An 18876-nucleotide genomic window follows, 5' to 3' on the forward strand; every position below is an offset into this window, starting at 1 on the left:
TGTTCTGGGCTGGTGTGGTCATGTTAAGTTTCATACTGAAAAACCTAATGAAGTATTGTTGCTTCCAAACCCTCTACCTGGCCAGGAAAACATTCATAATTAATTCAAGTATTCATTTGTTTAAATACATAGTATATCTACTATTGGAAGATACTCTTCTGGTTGGTATTTACAATGTACACTGTACACTAAAGAATTCTCAATTTCCAAAGCTCACCATCCAACAAGACAGGGTATCTCACCATCAGCACAGACCTTCAGATATTTTGGGCCACCTGTTTTTTGTTGTGGGGCTTCTCTGTTCATTGTATGATGCTCAGTAGCATCTCTGGTGTCTACCAACTATATTGATACCAGTAACACACCCTCCTCTCTCACCTGTAGGGGTTCTGGCAACCAAAAATGTCTCCAGACATTGCAAAATGTCTGTAGGAATCAAAATCACCCTTAGTAGAGATCCACCACAAAAATGGAATGGTATTTACAGAAGTCTTTCTTGGCAGTCATGTGGATGGGAAAGAGGAGAGCAGAGAATGTGGGGCTGATAAAACCACTGGGCACAGCAGAGCAGGCTGACTTTCTAGGGTTCATGACCTTTAAGGGAGCCACATAGGGTTAGTATTTGTTAAAATTAGAAGATTGTTACGTTAATTATCACAAATATGATTTTATGGGTCAGGGTGCAATTGGAAAAGGGGATCCATAAACACAAAAGTGTCTATAGATCATAAAAATCAACATGTGGCCAATGGCAGGAGTATACTTTCTCCCAGTTAGGAAAGATTTTATAGAGAAAAAAACATATTGACCTGAAACAAATATGGCTATTTTTTCAAAAGACAGACTTCTCAAATTATCCAGCACAGAAGTTAAAAAAGTGAAGGAGGCATGCAGGTCCTCAATACATGTGAACCAGATTTAAAATGGTCAGAAGAAGAAGAAAAAAGAAATACAACCAGACAATGAAACAAACAAAAATGGGCAGAACAGTCCAAGGAGAAAAATGCCTAAGTGATAATTAGAATTCTGAAAGCATAGTAGAGATCAGTTAACAAGAGGAGGAATGCTTTAGTTTCTCAATTTTTTTTTCCCTAATGGAACCAAATATTAGGAGTCAGGCTAGGGAAGCAGAAACTATGGTGATTGGAAAGAGAAGATGCAAATTGAAAAAAATTTAAAGAAATTATGAATTGTATTTTTTAGTTAGTGTAGTTGCTTCTTTACTTAGTTTTTGTTATGAAGATCTATCCAGTGGTGAGAGGCATATTAAAGTCACCCAGTATTATTATGTTGTGGTCTATTTGATTTTGGAATTTGTGAAGGGTTTGTTTGATATATGTAGATGCTCCATTGTTTGGGGCATAGATATTGAAGATTGTTATGTCTTGTTAGTGTATACAGTTTCAGCAGTATGAAATGTCCTTTTTTTGTCCCTTCTGATTAATTTTGACTTGAAGTCCAATTTATCTGATAGGAAGATAGAAAACTCTGTTTGTTTACAAGATCCGTGTGAATGATAAGTTTTTTATCCCCATCTTTTTACCTTTAGTCTGTGGATGTCTTTGCTTATGAGGTTGTCTCTTGTAGATAGCATATTGTCAGGTCTTGTTTTTCAATCCAGTCTGCTAGTCTATGTCTTTTGACTGATAACTTCAGGCCATTTACATTCAATGTTATTATTGAAAAATGCTTTTTATGCCTTGTCATTTTGTTTTTCTTTTTCTGGTTTTTAATTTGAATTAGTTTCTACTTTGATTGACTATTTCTTTAGTGTAGTTCCTCCTTCTGCTGGGTTTCTCTTTCATTTTTCATTTCTCCTTTATGAGGTATTTTGCTGAGAATATTTTATAGTTCAGGCATTCCAGTTGTGAATTCTTCTTACTTTTGTTTATCATGGATTTTTTTTTATTTCATTGTCAAATCTGAAGCGGAATTTTGCAGGGTATAGTATTCTTGGTTTGCATCCATTTTTCTTGGAGAGTATATTAGTATATGACCTCTTAGATTTAAGGTTCTGGATTGAGAAACCAGCTGTGATCTGTATTGGTTTTCCTCTAAAAGTAATCTGACATTTTTCTCTGGCCATCTTTAAAATTCTGTTCTTATATTGTATGTTGGGCATTTTCATAATAATGTGCTTTGGTATGGGTCTGTTGTAATTTGGTATATTTGGGGTCCTGTATTTGATTTTCTTTTTTTATATTTTTTAATAGCTTTATTTTATTTTTTTTAATTTTTTTTTTATTGGTTGTTCACAACATTACAAAGCTCTTGACATATCATATTTCATACATTATATTGAAGTGGGTTATGAACTCCCAATTTTACCCCAAATGCAGATTGCAGAATCACGTCGGTTACACATCCACAATTTTACATAATGCCCTATTAGTACTTGTTATATTCTGCTACCTTTCCTATCCCCTACTATCCCCCCTCCCCTCCCCTCCCATCTTCTCTCTCTACCCCATCTACTGTAATTCATTTCTCTCCTTGTTTATTTTCCCATTCCCCTCACAACCTCTTATATATAAGTTTGTATAGCAATGAGGGTCTCCCTTCATTTCCATGCAATTTCCCTTTTCTCTCCCTTTCCCTCCCATCTCATGTCTCTATTTAATGTTAATCTTTTCTTCCTGCTCTTCCTCCCTGCTCGGTTCATAGATGCTCTCATTATATCAAAGAAGACATTTGGTATTTGTTTTTTAGGGATTGGCTAGCTTCACTAAGCATAATCTGCTCTAGTGCCATCCATTTCCCTGCAAATTCTATGATTTTGTCATTTTTATTGCTGCATAGTACTCCATTGTGTATAGATGCCACATTTTTTTATCCATTCATCTATTGAAGGGCATCTGGGTTGGTTCCACAGTCTAGCTATTGTGAATTGTGCTGCTATGAACATCGATGTGGCAGTATCCATGTAGCATGCTCTTTTAAGGTCTTCAGGGCATAGTCCGAGAAGGGCAATAGCAGGGTTAAATGGTGGTTCTATTCCCAGCTTTCCCAGGAATCTCCAAACTGCTTTCCAAATTGGCCTCACCATTTTGCAGTCCCACCAGCAATGTACAAGTGTACCCTTTTCTCCACATCCTCGCCAGCATTTGTTGTTGTTTGACTTCATAGTGGCTGCCAATCTTACTGGAGTGAGATGGTATCTTAGGGTGGTTTTGATTTGCATTTCTCTGACTGCTAGAGATGGTGAGCATTTTTTCATGTACTTGTTGATTGATTGTATATCCTCCTCTGAGAAGTGTCTGTTCAGATCCTTGGCCCATTTGTTGATTGGGTTATTTGTTATCTTATTGTCTAATTTTTTGAGTTCTTTGTATACTCTGGATATTAGGGCTCTATCTGAACTGTGAGGAGTAAAAATATGTTCCCAGGATGTAGGCTCCCTATTTACCTCTCTCATTGTTTCTCTTGCTGAGAAAAAAATTTTTAGTTTAAGTAAGTCCCATTTGCTGATTCTTGTTATTAAGTCTTGTGCTATGGGTGTCCTATTAAGGAATTTGGAGCCTGACCCCACAATATGTAGATGGGAGCCAACTTTTTCTTCTATCAGACGCAGAGTCTCTGATTTGATATCAAGCTCCTTGATCCATTTTGAGTTAACTTTTGTGCATGGCGAGAGAAAGGGATTCAGATTCATTTTGTTGCATATGGATTTCCAGTTTTCCCAACACCATTTGTTGAAGATGCTATCCTTCCTCCATTGCATGCTTTTAGCCCCTTTATCAAATATAAGATAGTTGTAACTTTGTGGATTAGTCTCTGTGTCCTCTATTCTATACCATTGGTCCACCTGCCTGTTTTGGAACCAGTACCATGCTGTTTTTGTCACTATTGCTCTGTAATATAGTTTGAAATCTGGTATTGCTATACCGCCTGATTCACACTTCCTGTTTAGAATTGTTTTTGCTATTCTGGGTCTTTTATTTTTCCATATGAATTTCATGATTGCTTTATCTATTTCTACAAGAAATGCCATTGGGATTTTGATTGGCATTGCATTAAACCTATAGAGAACTTTTGGTAATATCGCCATTTTGATAATGTTAGTTCTGCCTATCCATGAACAGGGTATATTTTTCCATCTTCTAAGATCTTGTACTTCTCTCTTTAGGGTTCTGTAGTTTTCATTGTATAAATATTTCACCTCTTTTGTTAGGTTGATTCCCAAGTATTTTATTTTATTTTTTGAGGATATTGTGAATGGAGTGTTTTTCCTCATTTCCATTTCAGAAGTTTTGTCGCTGATATACAGAAATGCCTTTGATTTATGCGTGTTGATTTTATATCCTGCCACTTTGCTGAATTCATTTATTAGTTCTAGTAGTTTCTTTGTAGACCCTTTTGGGTCTTCTAGGTATAGAATCATGTCATCTGCAAATAGTGATAATTTAAGTTCTTCTTTTCCTATTTTTATGCCTTTAATTTCTTTCGTCTGTCTAATTGCTCTGGCCAGTGTTTCGAGAACTATATTGAATAGAAGTGGTGATAGAGGGCATCCCTGTCTTGTTCCGGATTTTAGAGGGAATGCCTTTAACTTTTGTCCATTCAGAATGATGCTAGCCTGAGGCTTAGCATAGATAGCTTTTACAATGCCAAGGTAAGTTCCTGTTATCCCTAGTTTTTCTAATGTTTTGAACATAAAGGGATGCTGTACTTTGTCAAATGCTTTCTCTGCATCTATCGAGATGATCATATGATTCTTATCTTTAAGTCTATTGATGTGGTGAATAACATTTATTGATTTCCGTATATTGAACCATCCTTGCATCCCAGGGATGAATCCTACTTGATCATGGTGCACAATTTTTTTGATGTGTTTTTGTATTCGATTCGCCAGAATTTTATTGAGGATTTTTGCATCTAGGTTCATTAGAGGTATTGGTCTGTAGTTTTATTTCTTTGAGGTGTCTTTGTCTGGTTTTGGAATCAGGGTGATGTTGGTCTCATAGAATGAATTTGGAAGATCTTCCTCTTTTTCTATTTCCTGAAATAACTTGAAAAGTATTGGTATTAATTCTTCTTTAAAGGTTTTGTAAAACTCCGCTGTATACCCATCCGGTCCTGGGCTTTTCTTGGTTGGTAGTCTCTTGATGGCTTCTTCAATTTCATCCATTGATATTGGTCTGTTCAAATTGTGTGTATCCTCCTGACTCAGACTGGGCAAATCATATGACTTAAGAAATTTATCGATGTCTTCACTATCTTCTATTTTATTGGAATATAGGTTTTCAAAATAATTTCTAATTGTCTTCTGTATTTCTGTAGCATCTGTTGTGATATTGCCTTTTTCATCCCGTATGTTAGTAATTTGAGTTCTCTCTCTTCTTCTCTTCGTTAGCATGGCTAAAGGTCTGTCGATATTATTTATTTTTTCGAAGAACCAACTTTTAGTTTTGTTAATTTTTTCAATAGTTTCTTTTGTTTCAATTTCATTGATTTCTGCTCTGATTTTAATTATTTCTTGCCTTCTGTTATATTTGCTGTTGTTTTGCTCTTCCTTTTCTAGGGCTTTGAGATGAAGTGTGAGGTCATTTATTTGTTGGTTTTTTCTTTTTTTGAGGAATGACCACCAGGCGATGAATTTTCCTCTTAAAACTGCTTTCATTGTGTCCCATAGATTCCGATATGTTGTGTCTGTATTTTCATTTATCTCTAAGAATTTTTTTATTTCCTCCTTTATGTCTTCTGTAACCCACTGATCATTCAGTAACATATTGTTCATTTTCCATGTGATGTAGGATTTTTCCTTCCTTCTTTCATCATTGATTTCCAGTTTCATTCCATTATGATCAGATAAAATGCATGATATTATCTCCACCCCTTTATATTTACTGAGGGTTGCCCTATGGCATAATATATGGTCTATTTTTGAGAAGGATCCATGTGCTGCTGAGAAAAAAGTATATCCATTTGATGATGGTTGATATATTCTATATATGTCAGTTAAGTCTAGGTTATTGATTGTGATATTGAGTTCTATAGTTTCTTTATTCAACTTTTGTTTGGAGGATCTGTCCAATGTTGAGAGAGGTGTGTTGAAGTCACCCATAATTATTGTGTTGTGGTCTATTTGATTCTTGAACTTGAGGAGAATTTGTTTTATGAATGTCGCAGCACCATTATTTGGTGCATAAATATTGATAATTGTTATGTCTTGTTGGTGAATGGTTCCTTTTAACAGTATATAATGACCTTCTTTATCCCTTTTGATTAACTTAGTCTTGAAGTGGATTTTATTCGATATGAGGATGGCCACCCCTGCTTGCTTACGAGCACCATGTGCGTGGTATATATTTTTTTCCCATCCTTTCACCTTCAGCCTGTGTATGTCTTTTCCAATCAGATGTGTCTCCTGGAGGCAGCATATTGTTGGATTTGTTTTTTTAATCCATGATACCAGCCTATGTCGCTTTATTGGAGAGTTTAAGCCATTAACATTCAGAGTTACTATTGATATATGGTTTGTACTTCCATCCATGTTTGATTATTTATCCTTTTTAAAAAAAAATTTAGTTTGTTTCTCCATGATTATCTTTCCCCTGGCTCTCTGTCTTTACCGAGGCACTTCCCACTGATGGTTTTGGTTATTGTTTTTCATTTCTTCCTCGTGTAGTGTTTTGCTCAAAATGCTTTGCAATGCTGGTTTTCTGGCTGCAAATTCTTTTAACTTTTGTTTATCATGAAAGATTTTTATTTCGTTGTCATACCTGAAGCTTAATTTTGCTGGATACAGAATTCTTGGTTGGCATCCATTGTCTTTCAGTTTTTGAAATACATTGTTTCAGGACCTTCTTGCTTTCAGCGTCTGTGATGAAAAATCCGTTGTTAACCTTATTGGTTTACCCCTGAATGTAATCTGTCTCCTTTCTCTTGTAGCTTATAATATTTTCTCTTTGTTCTGTATATTGGATATCTTCATAAAAATGTGTCTTGGTGTTGGTCTACTGTGATTTTGTGTGCTCGGTGTCCTGTATGCATCTTCAATTTGTATATCTGTTTCCTTTTTTATTTCTGGAAAGTTTTCTGTAATTATTTCATTCAGCAGGTTACTCATTCCCTTGGTTTGAACCTCTGTACCTTCTTCTATCCCAATGACTCGTAAGTTTGGTTTTTTTATGTTATCCCATAAGTCTTGGATGTTTTTCTCGTGATTTTTTACCAGCCTTTTTGAGTTGGCTAGACTGTTTTCAAGATGATATATTTTGTCTTCATTATCTGACGTTCTGGCTTCTACTTGCTCCACTCTGTTAGTGATACTCTCAATTGAGTTTTTAATTTGGTTTATCGTTTCCTTCATTTCTAGAATTATTGTTGGATTATTTTTTATAATCTCTATCTCCTGATAAAGATGCTTATCTTCTTCTTTTATCTGTTTATGTAATTCATTCTGAATGTGTTCTTTCATTGCTTGAATTTGCTGTCTTGTATCCTCTTTAAGGTTCCATTCCATCTGTCTAAGGTGTTCCTTGAGTTCTTTATATGACAATTTTTCTGATGACTCTAGGTCCTCCTGAATATTTAGGCTGTCCTGCATTGTTTGTACTCCTTTTCTTCCTTGCTTTTTGAAGCTGCTCATGTTACTTCTCGTTCTGTTTGACTGATGAGTTACTGTTTACTCCTATAAATTTATTTGATGCCTGGGAGGAAAGGTATTAGAAGGGAAGGGAAGAAGTCACTAAAGAGAATGAGAGTAAGCAGGTAGAATTTAAGGAAGGGGGGATAAGATAATTGAAAAGAAATGAAAAGACAAAAGAAGAAAACAAATAGGAGATAAAAAAAGAAAAAAAATTTTAAAAAAATTAAAAAAAATTAAAATTAAAATTAGAAGAAAAAAATTTTTAAAAAGTTGTAAAAAAAATTTAAAAAAACAGCAAGAAAGAAAAATGAATATGAAAGAAAGACCCAAATCAAAAAAAAAGAGAAAAGAAAAAAGAAAAAAAACTAATAAATGCAGTCTTAGAGTTTGATTAACTTCTCTTCCAGTAGGTGACGCTGTGCCCACCAGGCCAAGTTTCTCCTGTCAATATGCGGGAACCAATCACTGTGTAGCAGCTCCTCCCAGACTGGGCGAGTCTCCAATCCTGAGTGCCTAGGGCCTCCTCTTGTGTCTAGTCACTTCCCACTTTTCCTCTATCCAGGCCCCTCTCACGGGTTCCGCTCACCACAATACTGGCTACACGCCAGGTCTGCTGCTCCCGGGAGCCCTGTTTTCATGAACGACTGGGCACACTCTTCCAGTTTGCCATTCCCTCAGACCCTAAGTTTGTAGAGCTTGGGGCTGAGAATCCTCAGCGAATTTTACTTGCCCTCTGGTATCCACGCCCCCGGTAGCTGGTGCAAGAGACCTCAGCTGTCAGCACTGGTGGGAGCGGTAGTTCCGCGCCATGTCTGATTCCCTCGGGCTGGCTATCGCGCTCAAGGGACAGCTGGGAGGGGCCCTTACGGGAGAGCTGGAAGGGGCCCTTAAGGTTTCCCCATGTGTGGAGAGGGAAGGCTAGGGAGTTACACACCTGTAGCTGCAGGTTTCAATGAAGTTATCTCCTCTGCAGCAGTCTGATGACGTCAGTTCTCTGCCATGGTGGTATCTCTTGCAAATGGCGACAGTTCGTTTCCCTTTGCCGGGTGACCAATGCAACGGGTGGGTCCTTACTGTCTCTCCCAAGCCCTGTTTCAAACCTGTGGCCACTACCTATGAAGGCTCGGTTGGCATTTACCTCCGTAGGATCCGAAGGGCTGACCAGTTGTTTCATCCGGATGGATTAGTGCTGAGTCACAGCTGTTTGTCTGCGAGAAGCAGGCGAGCGGGAGCTTGAATTCAGCTGATCCGGGCTCAGTGTGTGTTCTGAGAGGCCCAGACTGTTCGCCCCAGATCCACGTCAGCTCAGCATTGCCTAGTGATCCTCCAACAAATGAGAATTCACATCCATATTCTTGCGTCTGCACCATACTTCTTTGTTATTGATGATCATATTATGAAAATTATCTTCATTCCTCACTGAGGAGCAGTGTTCCCGCTCTGTCAGTCTGGAGCCCAGGGACTGTGGGCCGTGCTTCCTCTCCCTGTATTTGATTTTCCATTTCATTCTTAAGACTTGTGAAATGTCATATATCATTTCTTTGAAAAGTTTGTGCATTCCTTTGTTTTGATCTCCTCCTATCCTTTGTTTATCCCAATAAATCTTAAGATTGGTATTTTCATGCTATCACATATTTATTGGAAGTTTTGTTCATAGTCTCTTAACATCTTTTCCCCATAGTCAACTTTATTTGTCTTCATTGCCTGAAACTCTGTCTTCCAATTTGCCTAGTCTGTTGGTGATGCCTTCCAATGAGTTTTTAATTTGGTTTGTTGATTTCTTTATTTTTAGAATTTTTCCTTGTTATTTTTTTTTTGTTGTTTTCAGAGTCTATCTCTTTGTTGAAGTGATTTTTTGCTTCCTGTATATTCTCCATCAGCTTTTACCTTGCAGATCAATTTACCTGTGAACATTCTAAACTCCTTCTCTTGTCATTTCTTCCATTGTGGTGTCAAGGGATTCTGTGATTAAATTATATTGGTTTCTTTGAGGCAATTTGTTGTCTTGTTTTTTCATGTTATTTATGTGTCTGCCCACTTGATGATACAGTTTCAAGGCATTAGGGATTCTTCCCTGTGGACTTATAGGGACTCAGAAGGTTTCTGGTAACTTATAATTTAGGAGGAGACAGATATTGACAAGGACCAATGCAAATACTTCACAGTTATCAAACCAAATAGTTCCTGCTTTGGCATCTAATTTGGCATCTATGCTAATTGTCACAATAAACAGAGGTGATATGATCAGATATTGATCACAGTCAAAAGAGTAAGTTTACAAATGGATTTATAATTTTAAGTTGTGAACAGAGATAGAAAAGAAGTAGAATAGGTTGTGATGTTTGTATGGGAGGAAGAAAAAAATAGAAGTAGAAAATAGAGAATGAGTGAAAGAGAGATCAATAAATGTTCCTGTGGTTGCCAGGACAAAGTTGGGTTCTTTTTTCCTATGCGTCTGTACAATAATGTTGTTCAAGGCACCTTTCAGATTAATTGTGCAGTGCCATTGGTCTCTGGTGTCTCTGTATTCAAACACCTCAATCCTCCTAAATTTCAGGGTTCCTTTAATTTCATGTCACACCATTATTTAGAGTAGGGGGGCTGGCACCTGCCACTGCCATTGGTGGCTCCAGCAGCACTAGGGATTTCTATATTTTGTTATATCCATTGGCCTGATTCCAAGATCTGTTTGAACGTTAATTCCTCAAATATTCCCCCTCTCACCTTGCTGAAAAGTCTAAATTCTTGGCTTCATGTTATGGGGCAACCAGGAAAGCAACATTCTCTAATCTGCCATTTTAAAGCCTGGTCACTCATTGAGTTTACTGATATCATTTCTTTATTATTCCATTAACAGAGAATATGTAGCGATGTCCCCTTTGGTGTTCTAGATGTTATTTATGTCTTACATCTCCTTTTTCATCTTGACCAGTCAAACTAGAGGTTTATCAATTTTATTAATTTTCTCAAAGAAGCAGTCAAATAAAAACCAAAATTTTATTGATTTTTTTCTACTTTTTCCTTGGCTTATTGATTACCACTTGATTTTTTATAAATTTGCTTTTTCATTAAATTTGGGTATAATGATTTCTTCCTTTTCTAGCTTTTTAGATTATTCCACCACATGACCAGCACCCTGGTTTCATTAAAGAGGTTTGTAGTTAACTAGTGAGATCAAAATAAACACACAGACTCAATTACTTTTTTCTATGACCAGGTCCGAGATGGCTCTCACCTCTGGCTCTCACCTCGAACCACCCGGTGGGGCAGCAAGGATTACTCAGGACTAGCAGGAGAGAGAGAGAGCCCGCCAGGGAGTGGCCTTTTATTGGGGAACAAGAAATTCAGGGGAAAATTCCATCCAATGAAGGTCGAGGCAGGCAGCATTCTATGGTCAGGGTCAGTGATTGGTCTCAGGGTCAATGGTCAGTCACACCCCCACACAGACAGGCTCTTGCACCTGGAGAGGGTGGGGATTATCTCTGATACAGTTTGACCAGAGCGCCTCACACCCAATCTGGGAGGTGCCCAATCATGTGCGAGAATGGCTTCCCATAGATTATTGTTTTTTTTAAACTTTTTCCTTTTAATTTTCTCATTTATAGCTATAAGTTCTTTTACTCACTACCTTAGGAACATCAAACAAATATGAATATGTTATGCTTTCATTTCATTCAAGTTAAAATACTTCAGTTTCTTGTTTGATCCCTTTTCGGCTCTTTGACTACTCTAAAGCATCATAGAATTTCCAAATATTTGGAAAGATTCCAGTATACCTCTGCCATCGATTTTGATTTTAATTCCATTTTTTTTTCAAAGAACATAGTTTGTATGATCTGGAGTCCTTTTAAATTCAGCATGACTTGTTTTATGGCTCTGAAAAAGCCTATCTTTGTTAATATTTTGTACTCATTGTATAAAAAGTATACTGAATTGTGCATTTTGCTGCCATCAGGTAGATTGTTCTTAAATGTTAATCATGTTATATTAGGTCAAAATGTTTCAAGATTTATATACTTTTACATATTTTATACTTGTCCTATCAATTATGGAGAGAGGAGAATTGAAATCTTCATGCATAATTGTGATTTCTATATTTATACTTGCAGTTCTATTAGTTTTTGCTTCATGCATTTTGAAGTTTTCTTAGGTACATAAACATTGAGGATTTCAATATTCTCTTAAAGAATTGATTCTGTTATTAAATGATCCATTTTATCTCTTTAATAATCTTGGCTTTAAAACTTACTTTGTGTAAAATCAACATACCATAATATTCTTTTTATTAATATTAGCATTGCATGTCTTTTCTATTCTCATACTTAATTTGTTTGCTTTCATATAATCGATAGATTTCTATTACAAACACAGAGTTAAAGCTTTAAAAACTCCTCTTTAACTACCCCTGTCTTTTAATTATTGTGTTTTGAAACATTGATATTTAATAACATTATTAGGATGGTTGAGTTTAAAATTTGCTATTTGTTTATATTTGTCCAGCTTGTTCTTTGACAATTTTATTCTGTCTTATTTTGGTATATTTCATATAAATATATATGTATATATATTTTTCATGTTATCTCTTTTATGGGTTTTTTGATCTATGAGATAGTTTTAGAAGATCAAACTAAAATTTCTATATTTCTTAAAATATATTTTTCCCAGCCAGTCCTTTAGGAACTGCAGTAATATATATATTAGTACATCTGAATTTGTCTCATGGACCACTGATACATGTTTATTTCTTTTGAGCATTTTTTTCTATCTATGCTATGTTTGGGTTAGTTTCCATTGTTTTGTCTTCATGTTGACTAATCACTTCTGCTGTAATATCTAATCAGCTACTAATGTTATACAATGTGTTTTACATCTCAGACATTTTAGTTGTAATTCTAAATGTTCAATTTGAGTCTTATTAGTCTTTTTATATCTTCCATATTTGTATGTAACATGTTTATTTTTTCCTCTATTATCTATTTCTTATTCCCATAATGGGATGGTTTACTGTGTTTGTCACCCTGTTATTGACCTGTACTTGTTCTGTTGTGGGATTATTGCATAGAGAGACAGGGAACTGGGTGCATTCTGCAGGAATTAGCATATATTAGTGCTAGTACTGGCCCAGCAAATTCATGTCCAAAAGCTGAGCACTGAACACAGAACTCATTACCTCATATATCTCTTGTTAGGTTCTCTTTTACTTGCCAACTGTTGGTCTCCCATATAAGGTAATACACTCTCTGATTGGGCATTCTTGTTCTATAGTATAAAGTTGCAATCATGTTACAACAGAGGTGTGGAATGTACACACTGATGCTGATGGCTAATGGAGCCATGTTATCTTTCCTTAGTTCTGAGGAATTACATACCACAATTCTTCAAAACAAAAGAATTGCTTGGATTCAAAACAACTTTTTGAAGTTGTCTAATGTTAGGGTAGTCAAGGAAACCTAGGGCAGCTACAGAATGTCTGGGTATCCAAGCATGAGTGGGGCCTTCCAGTTAGGCAGGCAAAAACAACAAAAAACAAGCTCTAGCCTTGGGTTTTAAACTTAGGTTTTAAACTAGACCTGTCTCGTGACAACTATCTGATTCATAAATATTTTAACAACTTCACAAATAAGTTATTGTTCCCTTCTCCCAGCACCCAGAAACTATTAATGTGTCTATCCCTATGGATTAACTCATTTTAGACCTTTCATCCAAATGGAATCATGTGATCTTTTGTGTGGACTCTTACTTGGTATACAGTTCTCAAAGTTCACTCATGTTATATCATGTTGTAAAGAAAAACAAAAAGAGACAGGAGCAAGGTGAAGGGGCAAAGTTAAAAGGAGCTGCTAGTCTGAGCTGCCAGCTTTCTTTATATCCATAAGTTATATTAGGTTATTGGCATCATCAGAACATATTGCTCATTGTATAAAATTACTGTTATATGGGCAGGTTTAGGCACTGTGCTACATAGATGTTATCAGATCAAGGTTGAGGCTAATAAGACTCTAGTATAGAGCCTCCTCAAAGAAGACATTACCTAAGCAGCTAGGCACTGAGCTGCTTGTATTTGTCATCTTACCAGTATTATTACATTCCATTATTATTATATTATATATATATTACATTATAATCGTGTATATTACATAGTATATATTACTTTTTATTAGTCATCTTACTAGTTCTTGGGAGAAACTGCAGAATATTTTAACTGTGGAAAACAGGGTGCCTGTAATCCCCCACTCCCCTCCACCAGGAGTTGGTCACCATAGGAATGCTGCCTTGTACCTTTCCGCAGCCAAAATCCTTACAGCATGTTTCAGTCCCTCCTTCATTTTTATGGAATAAAATATTCCCTTGGATATATATGCCACATTTGGTTTATGTATTTATTAATTAATAGATAGTCAAGTTATTTTCAGTGTTTTACTATTATGAATAGTGTTTCAGTGAACATTTTTTACATTTATTTTTGTGTGGACATGTGGTTTTATACCTAAGATTGAAATGCTTGCTTATAGGTTAACTATGTTTAATATTTTAGGAAATTCCAAGCAGAGTGTTTTACAAAGTAGGTGTGCCATTTTTCATTCTTACAGGCAGTGCATGAGTATTACACAGGCTAGCTAAAACTTGTTATTGTCTGTTTTTGATTTTAGCCATCCAGGTGTATTATGAAGTGGTATGTCATTACATTTCTGATTTGTACTTCTCGATTGACTACTAATTTTGAACATTTTTTCTATGTATTTATTATTTATAGTTCTTTTAACAAACATCTATTCAAATCTTTTGTTCATTTTTAATTGTGTTAGTCATCTATTTATTTGTTGGTGAGTTGTAAGAATCTCTTACATATTTTAGATAAAAGACCTTTATTTGATATATAATTTGCCAACATTTTCTTCCACTTCATCCATTGTCTTTTTACTGTTTTAATAGTGTCCTTTGAAGCATGAAAGTTTTAATTTCACTCATAACAAAACTAATTTTGTCTTACATTTATGTCTCTTATCCTCAATATCCAACTGTTGTTTACTATATATATTTTTTCATATTACCTACCTTACATGATGCTCCTTTAAATTTTGTGTTTGCCATATTTGTGATTTTTGTATGCTGGTTTCTGCATTCACTTAGTATGATTTATGTGCAACAAAACGCACCATTTGAAATTTACTGTTCAGTAACTTTGACAAATGTGATGACCCATGTAACCACCACCGAGACAAATATCTAGAAGATTTTTATCACCCAAGAAAGTTTCCACTTGTTCATTTGAGATTCATGACTCTCCCACCCCCAATTCTAGGCAACATTAGACAGTTACAGTGCATTGTATCACTAAGGATTGATTTATTTCTAGATATGCATATAAATAGCTTCACACATTAAATATGATTTTGTGCTTTAATTTTTGATTTACATTCATTCTTTCATTCTAATTTTTTTATATCTTCTTGTGTTTCAGTCTCTGAGATACTATTCTATTCTGCTATCTAAGATCATTTGTTTGTTTTCCTGTCATTAATTTCTCTAAATACATTTCTTTTGCTTTCTTCTCCCTAGAGAATTTCAGAGAAAATTTTCTTTTCTGTAAAATAAATCATTTTTATTCAATATTTCTCTGGTTGCCTTTTTGTCATCAGGCTAATCCATTTCCACATTATTTTGCTTTATCTCCTCTACCCCACTATATCTTGATATTTATTTTCTGTCTTTAAAAGTATCAGTTATAAATCACATTGTATACTTTTTCTTACAATGATGTTATTAAGATGAGTAAATTTTACCTCCTTACCTGAGTGTATGTGTTGGAAGTGTGGGTGTGTTTTTCTCTCCATTTATATGTAGCATAGCATCAAAAATACATATATATTTTTATCTTTCATTAGCTCTGTTAAAGTAAACTCTATTTTCCTTATCTGAGATTGATTTTAACATTCCCAAATGTGTTTATCCCAGTTGAACTGATAAAAATATTAACACATACTATTTTATTGAGCAACTCTTCTTAAATTGGGCATAGAATACTATCACAGTGAACTAATTAAACCATTCTACTATTCAGTAATATTGTACAGTTTTGTTTTCTGTCTTGTTTTTTTTCTATCCTTATTGCTTTCTATCAGATAAAACATATTTTTCATCTAAAAGCTAATGATAAGTGAAGTTAGCCAATCCCAAAAAAACAAATGCCAAACGTTTTCTCTGATATAAGGAGGCTGAATCATAGTGGGGTACGGAGGGGGAGCATGGGAGGAATAGATAAATTATAGATAGGGAAGAGGGGTGAGAGTGAAAGGGAGGGGGCAGAGGATTAGCAAGGATGGTGAAATGTGATGGACATCATTATGAAGACATGTATGAAGACACTAATTAGGTGTCAACATACTTTATACACAGAGATATGAAAAATTGTAGTATATATGTGTAATAAGAATTATAATGCAAAAAAATTAAGTACTTGTGTAAAGACATGAATTGGTGTGAACATACTTTATATACAAAGTTATGGAAAATTATGCTGTATATAAGAATTGTAATGCATTCCGCTGTCATGTATTTAAAACAATAAAATAAATTAAAAAAAAAAACCCAAATATATCATTTTCAGCTCCTGGTTGGTGAAAAAGCATTTTTACTCAATAAATATCTTAATAATATTTCTCAGAATGTGTGCAACCGTGAGACATTTGGTATAGTTTGTAACACTTTTCTCACATTGATGGGTAGAAATGATCCAAAAAAATTAAATGAGGTATGTGTCATTTGATTTAAAATCAATGTTTCTTTCTTAATGTTGTGTTAGTGATGTTGTATCAATATTTTAATAGATAAATATTCAAATCTAGGGACAATTTGCCTACCCAATACATGAATATGTTAACCTATTTAATATAGATAAACTATATTGAAAATAATTTATGTGTATAGTAATATAATCATTCATACAATTTCTAAAGTAATCAATATGACGTGTGGAAAATTTAATATGCATCATAATCAGTTTACATCAAAGTATCATGTGTAAGTGAATTTTAATCTTCCTCTACCTGCCCATTTGTTAATTGGGTTATTTGTTTTTTTGGTGTTTAGCTTTTTGAGTTCTTTATATATCCTAGAGATTAGTGTTCTATCTGATGTGTGAGGGGTAAAATTTTTCTCCCAGGATGTAGGCTCTCTGTTCACCTTACAGATTGTTTCTTTTGCTAAGAAGAAACTTTTTAGTTTGATTCCATCCCATTTATTGATTCTTGGTTTTAATTCTTGTGCTACAGGAGTCTTATTAAGGAAATTGGGGCCTAATCCCAAATGATGAAGATTAGGGCCCTACTTTTGCTTCTATTAGATGCAGAGTCTCTGGTTTAATTCCTAAGTCCTTGATCCATTTTTAGTTAAGTTTTGTGCATGGTGAGAGATAGGGGTTTGATTTCATTTTGTTGCATATGGATTTTCAGTTTTGCCAGCACCATTTGTTGAAGATGCTATCTTTTCTCCAATGTATGTTTTTGGCACTTTTGTCTAATACAAGATAATTGTAATTGTGTGGGTTAATCTCTGTGCCCTCTATTCTGTATGGTTGGTCTACCAGTCTGTTTTGGTGCCAACACCCTGCTGTTTTTGTTACTATTGCTCTGTAGTATAGTAACATTATAGCAATGCCACCTGCTTCACTCTTCCTGCTCAGGATTGCTTTAGCTATTCTGGGTCCCTTATTTTTCCAGATGAATTTCATGATTGAAATATAGTTCCAAGATCCCTCCTTTGTGGGAAAGGACAATGTTAATAGATCCCAATATCAACAGTACATCACCCAATGTCAACAGTAAGTTATTTTTATTAAGACATTTATAGTTAGTCTCAATGTCCAGAAATGTTGGATTCAATTATTATTTAAAATATAATCAGTAGTTTCATAAAAGGTGTACAGTTTCTGGTGGTGGACAGTGAACTGGGGGTCAGGCATAGAATGATATGGTAAGGGGGAAAGATGTGATATAATTTCCTAAGTAATATAACTTAGGAAATTTGGAGGATAACTCCAATGAAGAGGGTTAGTAGCAGGGGAATAGACAGGAAGTAATTTGGGGTAGACAAGTATGTCAGATGACAGTAAGTACATAAAAAGAAACACACATATGTATTTAGAAAATTATAGGATGTTAAATGAGAAAAAATGGAGAGTGAAAGAGGAAGAAAAAGAAGAAAGAAAGAAAGGTAAAGAAAGAAAGAAAAAAGAGAGAGAAGAAAAGAAAAAAAGAAGAAGAAAAAAGAGGGTGCTTATGCAATTCCTCTATATTGTATTAATCAGGTGACTCAGTTCTCAAAGTTCTATCTCATGTAAAGTTCTTGGTTTCACATATGTTGGGGTTGTGAGGGCCAGAGGATAGAAGGGAAGAGGAGAAAGAAGAAAAAAAAATACTCTTAGAATTCCGTTTCTTTCCTGCTTCTCTTCCAAGAGGTGGTGGAGTTCTCAATTTTAAGCTGGAGTCTATCCTCAGGGTGGGGTAGGTAACCAGGGTGAGAAGACTTGAGGCCCCTCTCCTGCATGGAGCTTCCCCCATTGGTCCTGGCCTCTCTGTTTTGCCCCAAGTTTTAGACTCCTCCCCTCTCTTGCTTATCAGGTCCAAACTGCAGGACCTGTCACCCTCAGGCTCCCACCAGATGTGAAGTGCCCTGGTCGCACTGGGCTCCTGTTTAGCTGAGAGAGGTTTTGTGCTGAATAGTCACTGTGCCGGGGAGGGGGGAGGGGGGAGGGGGAGGAAGTTGGAAACCAGGTATCTGTTCAAATGGAGATCTGTGCTGATAGCCATTCCCACCAAAAAATGGCAAGAAAGGTTTTCCAAGATTGAGTCCGTCTACTTCCAGTGCTGGGGTGTCTGGTGAGGTGCGAAAAGCTGGGATGGCTTTGTGCTGTGGCTAGATTGCAGCCATGTGACCTGCATGGGTGTGGAGCACAGTGATTCTGTTATGCTGACTGAGAGTCCTATGTGCACTAAAACTTCCGCTTTTGGGTCCAGAGTCCGAAGTCTTACTGGAACACAGAGGCTCTGATTTCTGCGTAGGTGGTCGCAGCTCTGGTGGATTCTGTGAAAGTCCGCTGTATAGGGATCCTGTTGCATGCTCTGAGATGTTGTATTCCGTCTAGGTGAGACCTTGTGGAGACACCACCTGACTGCTTCCTTCTTGATGTATATTTAGCAAACAATCCCACAGAAACATCAGTTCAGAACTCCTCTGGTTCCAAGAACAGACACAAGCCTGTGGAGGAAAAATAAGGGTAACAGAGG

This window comes from Spermophilus citellus, assembly GCF_964194105.1.
Source record: "Spermophilus citellus genome assembly, chromosome: 15".
Taxonomy (NCBI): Eukaryota; Metazoa; Chordata; class Mammalia; order Rodentia; family Sciuridae; genus Spermophilus; species Spermophilus citellus.